Source organism: Geotrypetes seraphini, chromosome 7 (assembly GCF_902459505.1).
Source record: "Geotrypetes seraphini chromosome 7, aGeoSer1.1, whole genome shotgun sequence".
Classification (NCBI taxonomy): domain Eukaryota; kingdom Metazoa; phylum Chordata; class Amphibia; order Gymnophiona; family Dermophiidae; genus Geotrypetes; species Geotrypetes seraphini.
Window position 1 is genome coordinate 55077610 of NC_047090.1, and position 20680 is coordinate 55098289.

Here is a 20680-nt window from a genome sequence, read left to right on the forward strand (position 1 = left end):
ATTTTTTCCATCTGGGTGGTATGAAAAAGTTGCCAGGTGGGGCGGGATGGGGAAATTTGGTGGTGGGAAAAATTAAATGTGCACTAGTTTTAGTAATTATTATTATTATTATTTTCCAATGCTCAATATGACTCCCTTTTTTAAGGGTTGACACTTCCAGTAGCATTTAAGCCAACCTTGTAAAAAAAATAATGCAGATCCTCTTATTCTGAATAACTACTGGCCAGTATCGAACCTTCCATTTCTTACAAAACTACTGTACTTGAGAGAGTGGTATTCAACCAACTTCAAACTCATGTTGAATCAGTTAATGTTTTGCACCCCCGGCAATCTGGTTTTTGTTTAAGACATAGCACAGAGACAGTAGTTCCTGTCTTAGGGCTCCTTTACAAAGCTGCAATAGTAATTCTGCCACAGCAAATGCACTGAAGCCCAAAGGAATTGAATGGACTATGGTGCATTTGCCATGGGAGAATCACTACTGTGCCCTTACTGCTTGAACTCCATAGTCACCTAGACCAGTGTTTCTCAATTTTTTCAAGTCAAGTACCCCCAAGTCTAACAAAAAACAACCAAGTACCCCAGCCCAAGCTCTGCCCCTTACCCCTCCCCCATTTATAATAGTACTAATTGTAATGCAATTTCTTCCATTCATTTTTCATGTACACACAATATAATCTTATTAATTCACAATGGTAACCACAATGCACAATGTATGCAGAGAAAATGATAATTTATATTTGTTTTATTTTTCAAAGAGGTCAAGGCAGATGACTAAAATATTCAATGTCACCTCAGTAACAACTATAGTGCAAAATATAGATAGCAGATTATAATTCTCAAAACTGACACATTTTGATCACTAAATTGAAAATAAAATCATTTTTCTTACCTTTGTTATCTGGTGATTTCACAAGTCTCTGGTTGCACTTCCTTCTGACTGTGCATCTAATATTTCTTTCTTTCTGCACTCTTCCTCTCCCCTGGACCTCATTCCCATCCCCAACCAACATCTCTCTCTGTCCCTCCATGAGTCCAACTTTCCTTCCTCTCTCCTCCACTCCTTTTGACAACATGTCTCCCTTTCTCTCCCTCCTCTGTTATGATCTTGCATCTCTCTGTTCTTCCTCAGGGTCTACCCCCCCTGTCTCTTCTGTCTGCACCTTCCATAGTCCAGCATCTGCCTCATGTCATAGAAAGATGATGGCAGATAAAGACCAAATGTCCCATCCAGTCTGCCCCTTTGGTCCAGGCCTCTGTCTCTCTGTTGCTTACAAACACCCCCCCATGTCCAGCATTTGTTCTCCTTTCTTCCAGGTATTTCTCTGCCTCTCTCTCTCTCCTTCCTTCCTTCCTCCCTCCCTCCCTCATTGGTCCAGAATCTTTCCACCTCTCTGCAGTCTCTTTCTCTCTTCCCTCTATACACCCCCAAGTTCAGCATCTGCCCCCCCTCTCTTCTGCCTTCCCTTTGTTTCAGGTTTCTCCCTCTATCTTCCTTCTGCTAACATTTCGAGTCCTCCCACCTTTCTTTCAGGTCTTTCTATATCTCTCATTCTCACTGTTTACCACCTCCCCAGGACCTGGCATATGCATAACTCTCTCCTCAGTCCATGGTGTTTCCCTTCTCTTCAGTCTCTTTCTCTCCCTCAATAACCCTCTAGTCCAGCATTTGCCCTGTCTTCCCCCTCCCTTTTGGTTTAAGTCTACTTTCCCACCCCTCCTCAAGGTCCTTTTCTATATCTCTGTCTCCTCCTCCTCTCCTCCACCCCATGTCCAGATCCAGCATCTCTGAAAATTTTTTTAAAGTTACTGACAAATTCATACGCCCTTTTCCCTGTAATATCAACCATAACCCCCCCTAAACTCGCTCACATTCTTCTTTTTAAAAATCCCCGAGCGCAGAGATATAATCAACCGTACCACAAAATCATCCTATACTGAGCAACAGACGCTCCTCTGAGCTCTTAACTCGTGCGCTGTAGTGTCCAACTTCTTTTCGATTTGAGTCAGGGTTGCCAAATACAAACTGTTTATTTATATACTGCACATATCCCAAACAAGCTATTCTTTTGTTTTTATGCAATTCAAAAAGACTTGGGGTATACACACAGCATCCCCCATTTGGGAAAAGAATAAAGTATAGTATACTTCCAATCAAAGCAAAACATAACTCCCCCCCCCACACACACACATATACACCCAAAAAAGAGGAGCTCATGGGGTAGGCGAAAAGAGGTTATCTGCACAGTGAGAGGATAACTTACATGGATCAGCAGGTTCAACTCTAGAGAACTTTACAAAACCCACCGAACCGCTGAGGCTGTCCTGCAGGATCAAATAAAGGGGGTGGCTGACAGTTTCACTACCATAGCTCTTCCTCAATTACCTTCCCCAATTTGACCTTCCATTCGACCCCTCTACATACAAAATAATAAAAAGGAGGCGGGGGATGAACAGAATTAAATAAAAGTAGGATCGGACTTAGAAGTCAGCGGCTCATCAGTCTGTCTTAGGAGGCCTGCATTCCGTCTTCAGCTCATCTGCCTCTCCCCCTCCCTTACAACTTTCTTTTTAGCTTCCCTATGCTGTAAATTTCGGCTTTTTTTTTTTTTTTAACAAAACTGGTGGGAGTACATTCTCTCATTACACGAAGGCTGTCACCGCTCAGGGAAGGGAACATAGACAGTACAGTCAGCGGCAGCGCGCGCACACCTCTCACACTGATGAAAGCTACTGGTAAAATAAATAAATAAATAACCCATCGGTTCACCTCCAAACCTCCTCCCTCACTCTCCAGGCTCCTACCCCAGCTGTTTGCCGTCCGCCCTAGGACCTCTCCACTCCGCGGGTTGTAAATGAACTGCTTCCAGTCGGCACAGGTTTGTCCAAAGGTTTTTTGCTCTCCTCTTTGGCCATGGCGGACTCGCTAGTGTTTGCGCTCTTCCTGGCGGCATGGCTCTTTCTCAAAGTTGAAGCTCTTGCTGCGGCTCCAGAATTTTCATTGGCTCAGCTAGGGCACAATGGATCAATTGCAAACGACCTCAGAGTTCTAAGGTCATTTATGATTGGCCTGTTGTGCTGCAGCTGAACCAATGAAAAAAAACCCTCAGCAATAGGCGGTCCAGAACCGGCCAAAAAGTAGCCCAAAAATGCGGAGAGATTTGTGAGCTCCTGTAATGAGAACCGCTGTACTCTCGTCAACTAGATTTTGAAGGGTAGTTGCGGTTTCACTATTTAACAAGTGCCGTTCCTCAAATTCACAGCCAGGCGCTCACTTAAATTAGCCGGGCGGAGTGCCCGGCTAAAAGTCGCTAGGGAGAACACTGAGTCTGTAATTGGATGGCTAATCTGTAGCTCCCTTTGGGTCTGTTGGATGGCTAATCTGTAGCTCCCTTTGGGTCTTTCTGGATAGGAGTTATAATGATTTCGGATAGGTCTTGTGGAAATTGGCCCTCTGTGAGCATGTAACTGATCCACTGCATGAAGTAGGTGCGGAATTTAGTGCTGGCTGCTTTTAACAGATATGGGGGGCAGTGGTTGAGGTTGCAGGCTGCATGATTGTATTTGTTGTAGAGTCTTTCTAGGTCGGGCCATTGTAAGTTTGGGAAGTCTGCCCAGTTTCTGTCTTCTGCGTAGGCCTCTTTTTCTATGGATGGTAGGGAGATTTCATCGAGATAGCTTGGGGTCCCGGTGAAAGTGTTTCTGGCTGTTGAGTTTTTGTTTCTGAAGAATTCAGCCAGTTGGTTTGCTGTGTGGGGAGGGGCATTTTTGGTGGCTAGGTAGGGTTTGGTGTCTGTGAGTTCCTTTAGTAGTTTGAAAAGTTTTTTGTTGTCTTGGATTTCTGTGCCTTTTTGACTGGCGTAGTATGATTTTCTTTTAGCTTTTGCTTGTATTGTTTGTTCAGTATTCTCCAGGTTGTTTTTGTGTGTTCTTGATTGTCTTTTCTCCATTCTCTTTCAAGATGTCTGCATTGTCGTTTGAGTTGTAGTAATTCGTTGTCAAACCATTTGTCTGAGCATCTGCAGATTCTGTTTTTTATTTGCGGTTGTGTCGTGTCTTCAAGGATGGATGTGCTTAGAGTGCACCAGTGGTTTAGGAAATCCTTGGGGTTGCCATCTTGGATCATGGTGTCTACTTTGTTCCAGAATTTAAGTGGGTCGAACTTTTTGTGTGTTTCGTATGTTAAGCTTTGGTTATTTTGTTTGGTTTTGCCCTGTTTCCAGTTATTTTGAAGGTGTACCTGTAGTGATCTGACCAGAAGGTGCGAGATCATGTTCTGTTTGTGGTGTGTATTTTTTGTGTGGTGGGTGTTTGGGACATGAAGGCAGCTATGTCGAGTTCGTGGCCCTTTTCATGTGTGGTTTGTGGGTCCAGGATTCTGTAGGAAAGGGTTTTGAGGAATGTGAGGAGGTTTTCTGTTTAATTGGAAGAGGTCTTCGTCTTATTCTCAACCGCCAAGCTCTCAACAAATATTTGGTCAAAGAGAAGTTTTGCATGCTGTCTCTAGCAAATCTGTATCCTCTTTTAGAAAGAAATTACTGGCTGTGCTCTCTAGACCTCAAAAGGCCTATACACACATCCCCCATACATCCAGTTCACAGAAAGTACTTTTGCTTTCATGTTGTACATCATAATCTTCAATACAAAGTGCTTACCTTCGAGCTATCTTCTCCCAGAGTGTTCACAAAATGCCTAGTCATAGTAGTGGCAACTCTTTGGACACATGGATTTCAAGTGTTTCCTTACCTGGATGATTGGCTAATCAAAGTTGCATCGCCTCAAGCAGTCCAATTAGCCACACAAGCGACCATAAACCTAGAGTTACTAGGATTCAAAGTCAATTACCAGAAGTCTCATCTTCAACCAATGCAGGTATTGGAGTTTATAGGAGCTGAACTCGAAACCATTCTCTCTTATGAGCATTCTTGCCCCAGCAGAGACAAGACACATTGCTTCAAATTTGCCTCCATGTGCTAACTCTTCAGAAAATTTCAACCAGATTCATGATGTGTCTCATGGGTCACATGGCATCCACCCTCCAGGGATTCAAGACAAAGACAAGTTCCTGCGGAACTAGAACATACGCAGGTAGGGCTGGTCTCAGTTAGGGCACTGGTCTTTGACCTGGGGGCCACCGCGGGACGGACTGCTGGACACGATGGACCACTGGTCTGACCCAGCAGTGGCAATTCTTATGTTCTTATGTGACCCCTTTCGCTCGTCTCCATCTCAGTCCAGCTTAATAGAGTCTTTTATTCCAATGGTCTCAAGCCACAGATACACTATTTAAGCAGATCAGGGTCTCCTCACCCCTACGTCAATCTCTCCGGTGGTGGTTACAGCTAGCAAATCTATCCAGGGGTTTGCTGTTTCATGTACTCCAAACCAATGAGTGCTCACAACAGACGCTTTCGTGTATGCGTGGGGAGCTCACCTTAACGGTCTGCAAACTCAAGGAGTCTGGCCCACTACACATCAGCCTCCTGGAGCTTTGAGTAATATACAACGCTCTCAAAACTTTTCAGGATCAACTTCTCAATCAAGTCCTCCTTGTCAGAATGGACAATCAGTAGCAATGTACTACATCAACAAATAGGGAGGTACGGGCTCTTTTCTGTGTCAGGAAGCCCTTCGCATTTGGAAATGGGAAATCTCTCGCAATATTTTCTGCAAAGCAATATATGTCTAAGGAAAGCAGAATGCTGTGGTTGACAGCAGATTTCTTTGACCACATGAGCAGATTCTTAATTTCAAGGTCTTGCGTCACATCTCGATTTCTACTCGATTTAGGGGACTCCTCAGATAGACCTGTTTGCATCTCCCAACAATCACAAGTTGCCTCAATTCTGCTCCAAACAGTTCTACCCACATCACCTGAAGGCAGATGACTTTCTTCTTGATTGGTCCCACAAGTTCTTGTATGCGTTTTCACCAAACCCTCTTCTTATGAAGACATTGTTCAAAATCAATGGGAACCAGCCACCATATACTCATAGCTCCCTTTTGCTTCAGCTGAGCATCAAGGATCCCATTCCACTGCAGATCTTTCCATCTCTGCTAACTCTAGAGTCATGGTTCTCTTCTACATCCCAACTTGCAGTCTCTACATCTCACAGCTTGGTACCTCTCCACCTGACCTTGACGGATTTTGATCTCTCTGTGCCAGTTGAAGCTATTATTGCTGCTTCCAGGAAACCTTCTACTCAACAATGCTACTGCTTTAAGTGGATATGCTTTTCCACATGGTGTAATCTTCATCAATTAGATCCTGCAACATCCTCCATTCCTTCAGTGTTGGACTACCTTCTCCACCTTTCTAACTCTGGGCTTAAAACCACTTCTGTCAGAGTTCACCTCAGTGCTATAAGTGCCTTTCATGTCCTTTTCAATAATAAACCTCTAGCTACTCATCCACTAGAATCCAGGTTTATGAAAGGACTCATGAATTCAGAAACTCCACTCAAACTGCCTCCAGTTGTCTAGGATCTCAATGTAGTCCTCACTATCCTGATGAAGCCTCCATTTGAACCTCTTGCAACTACTCACCTTAAATATCTTACTTGGAAAGTAGTCTTCTTGATCTGTGTCACTTGCAACTACTCACCTTAAATATCTTACTTGGAAAGTAGTCTTCTTGATCTGTGTCACTTCAGCTGTTTTTCACCATGACAAGGTGGTCCTTAAGACTCATCCTAAATGTCTTCCAAAAGTAGTAGTGGAATTTTACCTTAATCAATCCATCGTTCTACCTGTTTTCTTCTCAAAGCTTCATTTTCATGCTTGTGAAATGGCTCTTCACACACAGGATTGTAAACGTGCCTTGGCTTACTATTTAGAATTCACTAAGTCACACAGAACTTCACCTCAACTGTTCATTTCTTTTGATCCTAACATATTGGGAGTTCCTGTTTCTAAATGGACTATCTCTACTTGGTTGGTGGCCTGAATCTCCTTTTGCTATGTTCAGATTGGGCTGCCGCTTGAGGGACGTGTTACAGCACACAAAGTCTGAGCAATGGCAGCATCGGTAGCTTTTTTGTGGTCTACTTCCATTGAAGATATTTGCATAGCAACTACTTGGACCTCAATTCACACGTTTACATATCGCTATTCCAGATGAGATGACTGGTTTGGTCAAGCAGTGCTACAGAATTAATTTTCTTCTTGAAGACCAACTCTCCCTGCTTCCCTTTTCAGTTAAGCTAGGGAGTCTCATATCAGAATATGCTGCCTGCTTGTCCTAGGATAAAGCACAGTTACTTACCATAACAGGTGTATTCCAGGGACAGCAGGCAGATATTCTCACATCCCTCCCACCTCCCCTGGTTGTCTTCTTGGCTTCTTAGCTTGATTATTGAACTGAGGAACCGCGAGCCAATGTCAGGTGGGAAGGCACTCACGTGAGTGCAGTGTATGCAGTCTTGAAGCTTTGCTAAAAGCTTAAAATGACAGTACACTTTAGCACTATCTGTACTAGTGCTGCTCGACTCACGATTTAAATCGATTCACCGATTCACTTGTGGTGTATCGATTTCAAATCGATTTAAAAACAAAAAAATCAGCCTCTCAATTCGATGACTGACCTGCCCCCCTCGCCCTCTAAGGCAGGATCGGCAGCGTTGTCTCTTGCTGGCCGGCCAGTGCCGCTCCTGCTTTAGAGGGCGAGGTGGGAGGGACAGTCGGGAAGTGCTGCGGTGTCCCCCTTGGCCTTCCGCGCATCCATTTACCTAATGCCAGCAGCGGAGCAGCCTGCAGAGAGGCTCGCTGGTACTTTAGCGATCCTTGCAGGTTACCATAGGCCTTAGGAGCTGTCTTCCCTCTGCCGCGATCCTGCCTCTGACGTCAGAGGAGGGGCGAGACCGTGGCAGAGGGAGACAGCTCCAGGGGCCTATGGCAACCTCCAAGGATCGCTAAAGTACCGGCAATCCTCTCTGCAGGCTGCTCCTCTGCTGTCATTAGGTAAATGGATATGCGGGAGGTCAGGGGGCAACACGCAGGCCTTCAGGGGGGGGGTGGTGCAGGCCTTCGGGGTGGGGGACAAGCCTTCAGTGGTAACAGGCCTTCAGGGGGGTAGTGCAGGCCTTCAGGGATGGGGTGCAGGCCTTCAGGGAGAATGAAGCAGGCCTTCAGTACACAGAGGGACGGTTGGAGGGAAGGGGGTTCAAAGAGATGTGCATATGCCGGACTTTGGAGGAAGAAATAATGGGTCTAAAAACAGAGGAAAGGGAGAGAGATGGTGGAAAATGGGATTTAGGGAGGGAAGGAACAGAAAGGGAGAAAAGTTGGAAACAAGGGGTGGTGTGGAGGGGGATAGAGATACTGGATAGGAGGGTAGTTGGAAAAAGAAAGGGAGAGAAGATGGACCCTGGAAGGGAGAGATGAAGGATGAAAGGGTAGTTGAGAAAAGGTGGATCTATGGATGGATGAAAAAAAGGAAAGATGCCAAACCTCCGGGGGAGGGAAGGGAAACGGAAGGGGAGGATGGATGATGGATAGTTAGCACGGAAAAAGAAGAAAACGACAAATGGGCAGGAGACCCTGGCAAGCGAGTTATCAGAAGACAACCAGAGTCTGGGACCAAAATAATTTGAATAATGACCAGACAACAAAAGGTAGAAAAAATAATTTTATTTTCTATTTTGTGATTACAATATGTCAGATTTGAAATGTGTATCCTGCCAGAGGTGGTGTTAGACCGCAAACATGAGCTAGGATTTAAAAGAGAGAGGAAAAGTCTTTTTTGTTTATTTATTTTTGTTTATACCACAGCGCCAGTGTGGGTAGGAGAGGGCAAAGGGGATGAAGAGGCTATAAAATAAACCCACCAGGATGTTTGAAAAAAACACCCACTTGGGCAGGAAAATTGAATTGAATCGAAAAATTGATTCAATAGGCTGAATCAAATTGAAATTTTTTTTCCTTAATTGGGCAGCACTAATCCGTACTGGCCTCCGTGGATGATATCACCCACATGTGAGAATATCTGCCTGCTGTCCCCGGATAACACCTGTTATCCCAGGACAAGCAGGCAGCATATTCTTGACTGATGGGTGACGGCACCGACGGAGCCCCGGTACGGACACTTTTAGAGTGATTGCACTCTAAGAACTTGGAAAGTTCTAGAGGCCGCACCGCGCATGCGCGAGTGCCTTCCCGCCCGACACAGGCGCGCGGTCCCCAGTTTCTTAGTTTCCGCGGAGCTAAGAAGTCGCAGTTTCAACGGCTGTTGAAAATTTTTTCTTACGCCTTCCCGCTCGCGAATACTTTTTCGGGTCTTTTTGCCCTTTTATTCTTTTCTTTTCTGTTGTTAAAAAAAAAAAATAAAAAAAATTACTCTTCATCGAGTTATTTTTTGTTTTTCGGTCAGCCCCGGCGGGGCCTACTGCCACCATCGAGGTCTCGGCCTTCGATTTGGCAGAAGCCGTCTTTCCGTTCATGCCCCCTCAGCCAGGGTTCAAGAAGTACCAGCAATGTGCACGGCCTATCTCCCTTACGGACCCACACAACTGGTGCTTACAGTGCCTGGGTCCGGAGCATCAGGCTTCCACCTGCACCCGCTGTGCCACACTGAAAAAAAGAACATTGAAAAATCGCCAGATACAACAGCGCTTACTTTTTGGTACAGAGATGTCCGACCCCGCGACATCGGCACCGGCATCGGCTCCTACCCAGTCGGCACCCTCCTCGTCGACGTCGCGCGACACCGCGCCGGCGTCGCAGCACTCAGGTAAGCCGGCTAAGAAGCCTTCCCCGCTGGAACGCCCTCCGGTCTCCATTGCAGCGAGTCCAGTCCTGCCGACTGTGAGGCGCCAGCGGAAGCGCTCCGCCCCTATTGAGGTGAATCCCTCGACATCGGGCTCCTCATCTCCGGGGTGTAGAGCGGCACCGCAGGTACCGCAAAAGAAAAAGGCGGTACCGGTGCCCTCCCTTGATGATCGCATTGCGGCCATCTTACAGGTACAGCTTAAGGAGCAGCTTCAACAACTCCTTCCAGCTATCCTGACACCGAACCTTCCGGTGCTGGTCTCGACTGAGCCGCCGGTACCGAGAGTGGAATGACCTATATTATCTACTTCCTCTCTTTCGGTACCGCTACACTCGGCCTCATCGGTGTCGATGCCAATCCTTGCACCGGAGCCGACAACTCAACACCAGTCGGTACAGACCTCGGCTCCGATGCAACCGGTAACATCTCCCGGTACCGCTTCGATGAGGTCAGGTAAGTCGGTACGCAAGTCCCGACACCTGGAACCATCCACCCCTGAGTCTCGGGACCGTAGTTCCCATATTCGAGACCCTGATCTGTGGGGTGATTCCAAAGAGCCTTTTCTTTCAGAAGGTGAGTGTTCTTCGGGGGAGGATGAGCCTGATATTCCTGACCAGTGTTCCCGCTAAGCTGCGTTGACGTGCGTTGACGCACAAAATAATACATCGCAGCGCACAAGTTTCTCGTCACAGCGCACACACCACCACGCTGCCAACATTCAAACCTCAACCGGTGCCGGTGTCCGCTGGAGGTAAGGGTTTGGAGGTGGGCCGCGAGGTCCCACTATCTGGATAAATATCCCAGATAAACTTAGGACTGCAAAAACAAAATCTGCAGCTGCAGGGGGGGGGGGGGGGTTGGCGGGAGTTTCGTCCTCCTCCGTTGCCGATTCGGCGTGTCTGCCTCCAGAGCTCCGCCGCCGCCCTCCTGCTGGTGGTGGGGAGGGATTTGGATGGTCTCCGTTGTCGGGTGGGGCGGCCGCGGGCTGCCCCGGTTTCTGCGCTGCGGCGGCCGGTTCGGCCCCGGTGGTGTTCTGCGGCCCTGGCTGCCTCGTCCCGCCCCTCTCGCTCCGTCCCTCCGTCCGCTTTCCAATTGGGGGGGGGGGTGCGGCCCGCCCTGGTCGCCGCGTGCCCTGGTCGCGGCGTGCCTTCGCCCCCGGCGGAGCTTGTTATATCTGTGGGGGGAGGTAGCGGTTGTGGAGTTGGGCTGTGGCTTGCCCGGGAGGTCACCACTCCAGGGGCATTTGCAGGGAAGACCCAAAGGGGAAGACATTCTGTGCTATGTCCCTGATCATGGATGGTTCTTTTGTGGGGTCTGGATGACCCTGGGGGAGAGGGTTTGTTCTTTGGCCCTGGAGGTTCTCATTGGCCCTGTTGGTGTGGGACTGAGAGCGCCCCAGGGTCGAAAGACATTGTGCCGGTTCTTGGGTGTCTGGGAGATGCAACAACAAACGCCAACTGCAGTGTTTAAATATTGACTTCGTAAAAATCAGATGAAAACAGAGAGAGAGAAGGACCAAACATGGGAGGGCGGGACTTGTTAGTGTTAAAACAAAGGAGCCAGCTGCAAGAAATGAAGCATGTTGAGAGTTTGGGGATATAGTCATTGGGTGAGATCTGGAAACCTCCTTGTGTAAGAGAAATTGTTCATTTTAACCGCATCCTCAAACAGCTTTATATTACACGCGTCGCAAAGGTAAGGGGAGGCTGGGGGAGGAATCGGACGTCGGGGTGGGGGTGCTACAAAACTGAGGCCGCACGAGAGCCATTGTTTATCTATACATGCATGAAGCAAGTTCTTTTCAAGTTTAGATCGTTTGAAGCGTGTGCATAAACTTTCTTTTGTGATCTTCCATAGATTCAGTCAAATAATTTTTACATCCATTCGAAAATGTCGAAGCGTAAAGAGAATGAAGAGTTTGGTAGCAGCACAAAGAAAAAGCGCAACCAATTTAAGAAGGAATGGCTGACCGAGTTTTTGGTTGACACCACGTTGCCGCACGCGAGTGGACGGAAAACAGTGGCGATGAAAGAAATATTCGAATATAGCGACACGGACAACGCATTAATTTGCTCCCTATGCCGAAAAGCAGGTGTTAACGGAGAATGGAGCACAGGGAAGACTTGGTCTGATTGGAAAATTGATTATTTAAAGCGTCATCTGAATCATAATTCTCATTTAGAAGCGGTTCAAAAGATTCACAATCAAAGCCGAGGTTTTCTAATGAATTTATTGAAAGAAACTCCCGATAGTCGGAACAACAGAATCGAATACGCACAGAGATATAAATCAAGTCCAGAGGAAGTTAACATTTTAATTGATAATATATTGCTAGCGGTAAAGTTGAATATGTCCATGCTATCCGTCCAGGAATTTAACAATCACATGGCTAAATACGTAAAAATACCTGATAGCTGGAGAAGCAAAAACTATGCTTTCGAGTTCCTTGACTGCATAAATGCCATTGTTAAACGGGAAACATTTACAGAAATCCTGAGGTCTCCTTTTCATACCCTAATAATTGATGAAAGTACTGATATTTCTGTTTCGAAAATGCTCATAATATACATTAAATTTAGAAGAAGTGGCAGCAACATTCATGAGACACTTTTTGCTGGCATCAAACATCTAACTGCTTGTGACAGCACAGCTATAGTTGATGCTATAAAGCAGTTTTATAGTGAGAACGATTTAGATTTCAGTCGTATGGTCATGTTCACGTCCGATGGAGCATCAGTCATGCTTGGGAAGCATAATGGTGTAGCTGCAAAGTTACGTCAATCAGTTCCTCATCTTCTAGAGCAACACTGTGTAGCTCACCGCGAAGATCTAGGCATAGATGATGCATGGAAAACGATCCCATTCATGAAAGAGATCGAAACTCTAATACGCACCGTGTATACGATTTTCAGTAGATCGAGCGTACGAAAAGCCAAACTGGAGGATATTGCTAATGCTGCAGACTCAGATGTCATTTCATTTAAAGCTATACATGATGTTAGGTGGCTGTCTCGGCACTTTGCTGTAAGTGCAGTGGTTAGAAATTATGACATCCTGTTAGAATATTGTCAAGAACAGGTGGAAGAAGACAATGATCCCGTGCACAAATACTGCCTGACTAAATTGAGTAATCTGGAATTTAAAGTTGCGCTATTTATTCTCTGCGATGTTCTTGAGGAGCTTGGATCACTGTGTAAGCTTCTTCAGAAGAGTTGTTTGGCACCTTTGGATGCATTCCAGTTCACTAAAGCCAAATTAAGGAAACTCAGATCTCAATATCTGGGAAAAAAACCACATTTCAATGAAAATGTTGAAACTCTCATTTCATCTTGTAATTCTGTAATTAAAACAGATCATATTCTTACATTTATTACACAAACTTGTGATCATATGGACAAAAGATTTCCTGACAATGAATTAGAGGACTGGCGTGTTTTCGACAAAGACTGTATCTCAAATCCGTCCAACTTAGAGGAATTTACATTTGGAAACGAACAATTTTCACGATTATCTAACCGTTATTTTCTGTTAATGAACAAAGATGATGAACATTGTTTCAAAAGGCAGCTTATTTCAGAATATTCGGAGTTCAAATATATTATTGCTGAAAAAGTAAAAGCAGGAGCTATACATACGCTTCAGGAAATGTACAATTTTGCTCAGCAGCATAAACAGTTCAGTGGACTAAATGCTCTATTAGACGTGTGTTGCACCTTTCAGGCTTCAAGTGCCGATTGTGAGAGAGGATTTAGCTTGATGAATGCTATAAAGACAAAGACTCGTAATAAGTTAAGAGTAGAACATTTGGAATGCCTAATTAGAATCAAACTTTATTTAGACACAGGAAATAATGTAAACATAGACAGTGTTTACAATTTTTGGAAATCAGAAAAAGGCAGAAGAGAACAATCTTAATAAAGAATTTTGGAGCCTAAAAGCCTATGAAGAACTTCCAGAACATGCTAAAATCAATGAAACGGACACATTTGGTTTTCAATATTTTGTTTTAATGTATTTATACTTTTGTGTAGAAGCTGGAATTGATAGATTGTCTAGAAATTGAAAGCATCAAACGTATTGTCTTCTGGACTGTTTTTAATTTACATTTTACACATATGGATGTAACAGACATAACTACATTTGTTGTAAAACATTTATTAAGATATCATTTCATCCCTACAATTTCTGTAGACTGTTTTAAAATAAATTTGAGTTTTTCTGGTAAAAAAAAAAAAAAAAAATAAAAAAAAATAAAGAATTTTGTACTTTCAAGAATTAATGCGTTGTTTTGTGTTCTTAAAAATATTATTTAACGTTATTTAATTTAGCGTGTAGGCCTAAAATTCCTTTGAATACCTCGTCCTCATGTATCAGCAAGTTTGACAACATATTTATTTGGCTCATAATTTGCTGGCGCCCGATATTTTTAGCTCACAGTGAAAAAAGTTTGCTCACAACACCCGCCCGCTTAGAGGGAACACTGTTCCTGACCCTTCCTCCAAACATGATTCCACGTCTTTTTCTTCCTTTTTAAAAGACATGTGTGAATCTCTGTCCATTCCTTTGGAGGCTGAGTCTAAGAAGTCTAAAGCCTTTCTAGATGCTCTTGATTTTGACCAGCCTCCAAAGGAATTTCTAAAACTCCCTCTTCATGACATCTTGAGGGAGACATTTTACAAAAATTTAGAGACTCCTCTCACTGTCCCGGGAGCTCCCCGCAAATTGGATTCCCTGCTTTTGTGATTTTGTGAAAGGGGGAGAGGAGTTAATTTCAAGGTGCTCACTATGCCTCACGAACTTGCTGTACTTCTTTGAGGGAATAAACAGCCAGATGGATAAAGGGGAATCCATAGACATCATTTACCTGGACTTCCAAAAAGCCTTCGACAAGGTACCCCACGAACGGCTGCTAAAGAAACTGTGGAACCACGGGATGTAAGAGGATATCCACCGATGGATCAAACACTGGCTGGCAAGCAGGAAACAAAGGGTTGGAGTAAAGGGCCATTACTCAGAATGGCAAAGGGTCACGAGTGGAGTCCCACAGGGATCGGTTCTGGGACCGCTCCTGTTCAATATATTTATTAACGACTTGGAGACAGGGACGAACTGTGAGGTTATTAAATTTGCGGACGACACCAAACTCTACAGCAGGGTTAGAACCAAGGAAGATTGTGAAGACCTGCAAAGGGACTTAACGAGACTGGAAGACTGGGCGAGAAAATGGCAAATGAGTTTTAACACTGAGAAATGCAAAGTCATGCATGTAGGGAAAAAGAACCTGATGTTCAACTATAAAATGGGGGGATCATTGCTGGGGGTGAGCAACCTTGAAAGAGACCTGGGGGTGATGGTGGACGCAACATTGAAAGCATCAGCACAGTGTGCGACAGCCTCAAAGAAAGCGAACAGAATGTTGGGTATCATCAAAAAGGGTATCACGACCAGGACGAAGGAAGTCATTTTGCCGCTGTATCGGGCAATGGTGCGCCCGCATCTGGAGTACTGTGTCCAGTACTGGTCACCGTACCTCAAAAAAGACATGGTGGTACTTGAGGGAGTCCAGAGAAGAGCGACAAAACTGATAAAAGGTATGGAAAACTTCTCATACGTTGACAGATTGGAAATGCTGGGGCTGTTCTCCCTGGAGAAGCGGAGACTTTGAGGAGACATGATAGAAACCTTCAAAATCATGAAGGGCATAGAGAGGGTAGACAGGGACAAATTCTTCAGGCTTTGGGGAGCCACAAGTACAAGGGGGCACTCGGAGAAATTGAAAAAGGACAGGTTTAGAACAAATGCTAGGAAGTTCTTTTTCACTCAGAGGGTGGTAGACACGTGGAACGCGCTCCCGGAGGCTGTGATAAGCCAGAGGACGCTACAGGGGTTCAAGGAGGGTCTAGATAGGTTCCTAAAAGAAAAAGGGATTGAGGGGTACAGATAGAGGGGGAGGTAGGTTACAGGAGTAGTCAGAAACCACGTCACAGGACGTGGACCTGATGGGCCGCTGCGGGAGCGGACCGCTGGGCATGAGGGACCTCTGGTCTGACCCAGTGGAGGCAACTTCTTATGTTCTTATGTATAAGGTTATCCCCATTCCAGGATTCGATAAACCCCATCTCCCACATGAGTCTCTCCTGGTGGAATCCATACTTTAAAAGTCCTCAGGAGCTAGTGTGTATGCTTCTGTCCCACCTGGCAGAGAAGGCAAAGCCATGGACAAATTTGGCAAGCGTCTCTATCAGAATGCGATGCTTGCTAATCGATCTGGCAACTATGCTTTTCATTTCTCTTTTTATTTAAAGCATCTCCTTACCACCATGGCTTCCTTTGAGCAGTACCTGCCTGAGAGGAAACGTTTGGCTTTTCACCAATGCTCTTCTTCTCTTTTTCAGCTCAGAAAATTTATGGTAAGATCTATATACGATACCTTTGAACTTACCTCTAGAGCAACGGCTATGTTTGTGGCCATGCGCCGCTTAGCCTGGTTGAGGGTATCCGAACTTGATGTTAACCATCAAGACCGGTTAGCTAATGCACCATGTTTAGGGGATGAGCTGTTTGGAGAATCCATGGACTCAACTACCCAAAAGCTCTCCGCTCATGAAACACGATGGGATACTCTCCTTAAAACCAAGAAGAAGCCTCCACCAGCACGTCCTTTCAGACAGCAATCGGCTTACCAACGCCGTTATGTGGCTCGTCCCTTACAGTCTGCCCCTCAACAACCTAGGCGTCAGCGTCAGCAGCAGAGGCAAACACCTAGACAGCAGCAGCAGCAACCTGTCAAGCAGCCTCCGCAACAAAAACCGACTCAGCCCTTTTGACTTGATTCTCCAGGGCATAGCCAGCATCCAACCTTCACCACTCCTGCCTCAACCCATAGGAGATCGTCTTTCTTTGTTCCTCAGCCGGTGGGAAGTTATCACTTCGGACCAATGGGTCCTCAACATCATCCACCACGGCTACTCTCTCAACTTTCAAACCCTCCCAGGCACAAGTCTACCAAAAGAGTCTGCTTTGCACACTCCCCAGTCTTCCCTCCTCCTTCAGGAAGTTCAATCCCTCCTCCTTCTGAACGCCATAGAGGAAGTTCCTCCGGAGCAAAAGGGGCAGGGTTTCTACTCCCGTTATTTCCTAGTCCCCAAAAAAACAGGAGATCTCAGACCTATCCTAGATCTTCGCGATCTCAACAAATGCTTAGTCAAAGAGAAGTTCAGGATGCTCTCTTTAGCCACTCTTTACCCTCTTCTCAATCAAGGCGACTGGCTATGTTCCCTCGATCTCAAAGAAGCATACACTCACATACCAATCAATCTGGCCTCCAGACAGTACCTACGCTTCATGATCAATCATTGTCATTACCAGTACAAGGTGCTACCCTTCGGTCTAGCCTCCTCGCCGAGAGTGTTCACCAAATGTCTGATTGTGGTGGCTGCTTTTCTACGTTCCCACTACCTTCAGGTGTTTCCTTACCTGGACGATTGGTTGATAAAGGCCAATTCATCTCAAACAGTTCTTCAGGCCACCAACCAGACCATCCTATTTCTACGTTTGCTGGGGTTCGAGATCAATCTACCCAAATCTCATCTCATCCCCACGCAGAGACTTCAATTCATTGGAGCAGTCTTAGACACAGTCCTCATGAGAGCGTTTCTGCCATCCAACCGTCTTCAAACGCTTCAATCTCTATGTCAGCAGGTGCTTCCACAACGTTCCATCTCTGCCAAGCAAATGATGATACTCTTGGGTCACATGGCCTCCACAGTCCATGTCACACCACTTGCTCGTCTGCACCTGCGCACTCCTCAATGGACCCTAGCTACCCAGTGGTCCCAAGCAATGGATCCTTGCTCACGTCACATATCTGTAACATCATCTCTTCGTCAGTCTCTACAATGGTGGTTGACATCCTCAAATCTATCCAGAGGTCTTCTGTTCCATCTACCTCCTCATCAACTTGTCATCACCACCGACGCCTCCCCTTATGCCTGGGGAGCTCATTTGAACGAGTTCCAAACTCAAGGACTTTGGACGGCCCAGGAGATGAAACATCACATCAATTTCCTCGAACTCAGAGCGATGTTTTATGCCCTCAAGGCCTTCCAACATCTTCTCTTTCCTCAAGTCCTCCTGCTATGCACAGACAATCAAGTTGCAATGTACTACATCAACAAGCAGGGAGGGACGGGCTCTCGCAGCTTGTGCCAGGAAGCCCAGAAGATTTGGGCTTGGGCCACAGATCACCATCTATTCCTGAAAGCTATCTACATTCAGGGAGAACAGAATTCCTTGGCGGACAAGCTCAGCAGAGTTTTCCAGCCTCACGAGTGGACACTCGATCCTTTCACTTTGCAGTCCATCTTCGCTCAGTGGGGCACTCCTCAGATAGACCTTTTTGCAGCTCCTCTCAATCACCAGCTGCCCCTATTCTGCTCCAGACTCTACTCTCCTCACCGTCTGGCAGCAGATGCATTTCTCCTCGATTGGTCCAATCGGTTCCTGTACGCTTTCCCTCCTCTGCCTCTCATGTTAAGAACCTTGTTCAAGCTCAAGAGGGAACGAGCCACCATGATTCTGATTGCTCCGAGGTGGCCCAGGCAACATTGGTTCTCCCTTCTACTTCAACTCAGTTCCAGAGAACCTTTTCTTCTTCCACTGTTTCCTTCTCTGCTTACACAGCATCAGGAGACCCTTCTACATCCCAACCTCCAGTCTCTGCACCTGACAGCTTGGTTTCTCTCGGCCTGACTTCTCATGATACTCTTTTGTCCCAGCCTGTTCGTTCAATTCTGGATGCCTCCAGGAAACCGGCCACTCTGCACTGTTACCATCAGAAGTGGACACGTTTTTCTTCCTGGTGTCTTCTCCATCATCATGATCCCACTTCCCTTTCAGTGGAGACCTTGTTGGATTATCTTCTTTCTTTATCTGACTCTGGTCTCAAGTCTACCTCTATCAGAGTCCACCTTAGTGCTATTGTGGCTTTTCATGAGCCAGTCCATGGAAAACTCCTCTCAGCTCATCCCTTGGTGTCCAGGTTCATGCGAGGTCTTTTTAATGTGAAACCACCTCTTAAAGCCCCTCCTGTTATCTGGGATCTCAATGTGGTTCTTTCCACCTTAATGAAGCCTCCATTTGAACCCTTGGCTACCGCTTCTTTCAAGTTTCTCACTTGGAAGGTACTTTTCCTTATTGCTCTCACCTCTGCCAGGAGGGTCAGTGAGCTACATGCACTAGTTGCGGATCCACCTTTTACAGTCTTCCATCATGACAAGGTGGTTCTGCGTACACATCCAAAGTTTCTCCCTAAGGTTGTCTCTGAATTCCATCTCAACCAATCCATTGTTCTGCCTGTCTTCTTTCTGAAACCTCACTCGCATTCTGGAGAACAGGCTCTGCATACTTTGGACTGTAAGCGGGCTCTGGCTTACTATTTAGACCGTACTAAGCCCCACAGATCATCTCCCCAACTCTTTCTGTCCTGTGATCTGAATAAATTGGGACATCCTGTTTCTAAACGTACGTTGTCTAATTGGCTGGCAGCGTGCATTTCATTCTGTTATGCTCAGACCGGACTGACACTGGAAGGTTCTGTCACGGCCCATAGGGTCCGAGCTATGGCAGCATCTGTAGCTTTCCTCCGTTCCACTCCTATTGAGGAAATCTGCAAAGCTGCCACTTGGTTCTCAGTTTATACTTTTACATCTCATTATTGTCTGGATGCATTCTCCAGACGAGATGGACACTTCGGCCAATCTGTTTTGCAAAATTTGTTTTCCTAATGGCCAACCTTCCCTCCATCCCTCTTTTTGTTAGCTTGGAGGTCACCCATCAGTCAAGAATATGCTGCCTGCTTGTCCTGGGATAAAGCACAGTTACTTACCGTAACAGGTGTTATCCAGGGACAGCAGGCAGATATTCTTGCGTCCCACCCACCTCCCCGGGTTGGCTTCTTAGCTGGCTTATCATAACTGGGGACCACGCGCCTGTGTCGGGCGGGAAGGCACTCACGCATGCGCGATGCGGCCTCTAGAACTTTCCAAGTTCTTAGAGTGCAATCACTCTAAAAGTGTCCGTACCGGGGCTCCGTCGGTGCCGTCACCCATCAGTCAAGAATATCTGCCTGCTGTCCCTGGATAACACCTGTTACGGTAAGTAACTGTGCTTTATGGTAACTAATTGTGCAGTATGTCTGTTAAATTATCTGCTTATCCTGGATTCTGTATTCTGTGGCCAAAGTTGTGCACACAAATCTATGTACTTTTCTGATTTGCTTGTGCAATGTAATTGCTTAACGAGCAAATCACTATTAGCACTAATTAGAATTTATATGCATAACTTTCTAAGCGTATTCTATAAAGTTGTGCACATAAATTCTAGTGTGTGGATCTCAAAAGGGGGCATTGCCAGGTGAGAAGCATGGGTGATCATGGGTATTAGTAAAAATTAGGATCACTGTTAAAAGAATATACATGCACAACTTAGGTGCAGGCATTTGAGGCCTGGTTTTTCATTGGCTTAAATGTCTGTATCTAAATATTAGTCGTCCGGACAGGTGCTACGCATGGTTCTATAAACTGTGCCTAACTCTGGAGGTGGTTTATAGAATTGTGCTAAGCCAACCTTTTTTGGCACCAATTTTTTTTTAGGTGACATATATAGAATTTACCTCTTAATGTGTACAGTCTTCAACAGTCATGGGACTTAGATGAAATAATGTGTGCAGCGTGAGGCCTTGTTGCAAGGAGTTGGACAGCATCGTAGGTTTTTTATCCTGACTATCTCAAGAAGACATTGAATGCTTGAGTGTTTGGAGCGCCATTGGTAGATGACTACACCAAAGTGTATGTGTTTAGCTATTAACGAAGTATGTTAAATTTCTGATATTTTCCACAGTAAAAGTGCAGATAT

The 20680-nt window shown here is 45.7% G+C and overlaps 1 protein-coding gene across 2 annotated transcripts in view; it reads left to right on the forward strand.

The window, feature by feature from the left end:
- ATXN10 (ataxin 10) overlaps nt 1–20680 on the forward strand; it is a 192188-nt gene that overhangs the window by 10351 nt on the left and 161157 nt on the right. The window lies entirely within an intron of this gene.